This window comes from Abrus precatorius, unplaced genomic scaffold (assembly GCF_003935025.1).
Source record: "Abrus precatorius isolate BTA unplaced genomic scaffold, Abrus_2018 Scaffold0, whole genome shotgun sequence".
Classification (NCBI taxonomy): domain Eukaryota; kingdom Viridiplantae; phylum Streptophyta; class Magnoliopsida; order Fabales; family Fabaceae; genus Abrus; species Abrus precatorius.
Window position 1 is genome coordinate 730,872 of NW_020874290.1, and position 4,437 is coordinate 735,308.

Genomic DNA, 4,437 nt, shown 5'->3' on the forward strand with positions numbered 1-4,437 from the left:
TGAGATCTCATTCAAAGAGAAAGATATCAAATATCTGGAGTTTCTTTTTGTATATTATATGGATGATCCGATCCGCAAGGACCATGATTGGGAATTGTTTGATCGTCTTTCTCCGAGGAAGAGGCGAAACATAATCAACTTGAATTCGGGACAGCTATTCGAAATCTTAGTGAAAGACTGGATTTATTATCTCATGTTTGCTTTTCGTGAAAAAATACCAATTGAAGTGGAGGGTTTCTTCAAACAACAAGGGGCTGGGTCAACTATTCAATCAAATGATATTGAGCATGTTTCCCATCTCTTCTTGAGAAACAAGCGGGCTATTTCTTTGCAAAATTGTGCTCAATTTCATATGTGGCAATTCCGTCAAGATCTCTTCGTTAGTTGGGGGAAGAATCCGCACGAATCGGATTTTTTGAGGAACATGTCGAGAGAGAATTGGATTTGGTTAGACAATGTGTGGTTGGTAAACAAGGATCGGTTTTTTAGCAAGGTACGGAATGTATCATCAAATATTCAATATGATTCCACGAGATCTAGTTTGATTCAAGTAACGGATTCTAGCCAATTGAAAGGATCTTCTGATCAATCCAAGGATCATTTCGATTCCATTAGGAATGAGGATTCGAAATATCACACATTGATCAATCAAAGAGAGATTCAGCAACTAAAAGAAAGATCGATTCTTTGTTGGGATCCTTCCTTTCTTCAAACGGAACGAACAGAGATAGAATCAGAGCGATTCCCTAAAAGCCTTTCTGGATATTCCTCAATGTGCCGACTATTCATGGAACGTGAGAAGCAGATGAATAATCATCTGCTTCCGGAAAAAATCGAAGAATTTCTTGGGAATCCTGCAAGAGCCAATCGTTCTTTTTTCTCTGACAGATGGTCAGAACTTCATCTGGGTTCGAATCCTACTGAGAGGTCCACTAGAGATCAGAAATTGTTGAAGAAAGAACAAGATATTTCTTTTGTTCTTTCCAGGCGATGGGAAAATAAAGAAATAGTTAATATATTCAAGATAATTATGTACTTACAAAATACCGTCTCAATTCATCCTATTTCATCAGATCCGGGATGTGATATGGTTCCGAAGGATGAACTGGACAGTTCCAATAAGATTTCATTCTTGAACAAAAATCCGTTTTTTGGTTTATTTCATCTATTCCATGACCGGAACAGGGGGGGATACACGTTACACCACGATTTTGAATCAGAAGAGATATTTCAAGAAATGGCAGATCTATTCACTCTATCAATAACCGAGCCGGATCTGGTGTATCATAGGGAATTGACTTTTTCTATTGATTCCTCCGGATTGGATCAAAAACCATTTTTGAATGAGGTATTCAACTCCAGGGATGAATCGAAAAATCAATCTTTATTGGTCCTACCTCCTCTTTTTTATGAAGAGAATGAATCTTTTTATCGAAGGATCATAAAAAAATGGGTCCAGACCTCTTGTGGGAATGATTTAGAGGATCCAAAACCAAAAATAGTGGTATTTGCTAGCAACAACATAATGGAGGCAGTCAATCAATATAGATTGATCCGAAATCTGATTCAAATCCAATATAGCATCCCTGGTTACATAAGAAATGTATTGAATCGATTCATTAAAAAGAATCGATTCGATCGCAACTTCGAATATGGAATTCAAAGGTATCAAATAGGAAATGATACTCTGAATCATAGAACTATAATGAAATACACGATCAACCAACATTTATCAAATTTGAAAAAGAGTCAGAAGAAATGGTTCGATCTTCTTATTTTTATTTCTCGAACGGAGAGATCCATGAATCGGGATCCTAATGCATATAGATACAAATGGTCCAATGGGAGCAAGAATTTCCAGGAACATTTGGACCATTTCATTTCTGAGCAGAATAGCCGTTTTCAAGTAGTGTTCGATCGATTACATATTAATCAATATTCGATTGATTGGTCTGAGGTTATCGACAAAAAATATTTGTTTAAGTCACTTTGTTTCTTTTTGTCCAAGTTACTTCTTTTTTTGTCCAAGTTTCTTCTCTTTTTGTCTAACTCACTTCCTTTTTTCTTTGTGAGTTTCGGGAGTATCCCCATTCATAGGTCCGAGATCCACATCTATGAGTTGAAAGGTCCGAATGATCCACTCTGTAATCAGTTGTTAGAATCAATAGGTCTTCAAATCTTTCATTTGAAAAAAAGGAAACCCTTATTATTGGATGACCATGATACTTCCCAAAAATCGAAATTCTTGATCAATGGAGGAACAATATCACCATTTTTGTTCAATAAGATACCAAAGTGGATGATTGACTCATTCCATACTAGAAAGAATTGCAGGAAATCTTTTGATAACACGGATTCCTATTTCTCAACGATATCCCACGATCAAGACAATTGGCTGAATCCCGTGAAACCATTTCATAGAAGTTCATTGATATCCTCTTTTTATAAAGCAAATCGACTTCGATTCTTGAATAATCGATATCACTTCTGCTTCTATTGTAACAAAAGATTCCCTTTTTATGTGGAAAAGGCCTGTATCAATAATAATGATTTTACGTATGGACAATTCCTCAATATCTTGTTCATTCGCAACAAAATATTTTCTTTTTGCGGTGGTAAAAAAAAACATGCTTTTTGGGGGAGAGATACTATTTCACCAATCGAGTCACAGGTATCTAACATATTGATACCTAACGATTTTCCGCAAAGTGGCGACGAAGGGTATAACTTGTACAAATCTTTCCATTTTCCAATTCGATCCGATCCATTCGTTCGTAGAGCTATTTACTCGATCGCAGACATTTCTGGAACACCTCTAACAGAGGGACAAATAGTCAATTTTGAAAGAACTTATTGTCAATCTCTTTCAGATATGAATCTACCTGATTCAGAAGGGAAGAACTTGCATCAGTATCTCAATTTCAATTCAAACATGGGTTTGATTCACACTCCATGTTCTGAGAAATATTTACCATCCGAAAAGAGGAAAAAACGGAGTCCTTGTCCAAAAAAAATGCCTTGAGAAAGGGCAGATGTATAGAACCTTTCAACGAGATAGTGCTTTTTCAACTCTTTCAAAATGGAATCTATTCCAAACATATATACCATGGTTCCTTACCTCGACAGGGTACAAATATATAAATTTCATATTTTTAGATACTTTTTCAGACCTATTGCCGATACTAAGTAGCAGCCAAAAATTTGTATCCATTTTTCATGATATTATGCATGGATCAGATATATCATGGCGAATTCTTCAGATTCCATTGTGTCTTTCACAATGCAATCTGATAAGTAAGATATGGAATCTGATAAGTGAGATTCCGAGTAATTGTTTACATAATCTTCTTCTATCCGAAGAAATTTTTCATCGAAATAATGAATCACTATTGATATCGACACATCTGAGATCGCTAAATGTTCGGGAGTTCCTCTATTCAATCCTTTTCCTTCTTCTTGTTGCTGGATATCTCGTTCGTACACATCTTCTCTTTGTTTCTCGAGTCTATAGTGAGTTACAGACAGAGTTCGAAAAGGTCAAATCTTTGATGATTCCATCATACATGATTGAGTTGCGAAAACTTCTAGATAGGTATCCCACATCTGAACTGAATTCTTTCTGGTTAAAGAATCTCTTTCTAGTTGCTCTGGAACAATTAGGAGATTCTCTAGAAGAAATACGGGGTTCTGCTTCTGGTGGCCCCATGCTATGGGGTGGTGGTCCCGCTTATGGGGTCAAATCAATACGTTCTAAGAAGAAATATTGGAATCTCATCGATCTCATAAGTATCATACCAAATCCCATCAATCGAATCGCTTTTTCGAGAAATACGAGACATGTAAGTCATACAAGTAAAGCGATCTATTCCTTGATAAGAAAAATAAAAAACGTGAATGGTGATTGGATTGATGATAAAATAGAATCCTGGGTCTCGAACAGTGATTCGATTGATGATAAAGAAAGAGAATTCTTGGTTCAGTTCTCTACCTTAACGACAGAAACAAGGATTGATCAAATTCTATTGAGTCTGACTCATAGTGATCATTTATCAAAGAATAACTCTGGTTATCAAATGATTGAACAACCGGGAGCAATTTACTTACGATACTTAGTTGACATTCATAAAAAGTATCTAATGCATTATGAGTTCAATACATCCTGTTTAGCAGAAAGACGGATATTCCTTGCTCATTATCAGACAATTACTTATTCACAAACCCTGTGGGGGCTAATAGTTTTCATTTCCCATCTCATGGAAAACCCTTTTCGCTCCGCTTAGCCCTACCCCCCCTAGGGGTATTTTAGTGATAGGTTCTATAGGAACTGGACGATCCTATTTGGTCAAATACCTAGCGACAAACTCCTATGTTCCTTTCATTACAGTATTTCTGAAAAAGTTCCTGGATAACAAGCCTAAGGGTTTTCTTATTGATGAT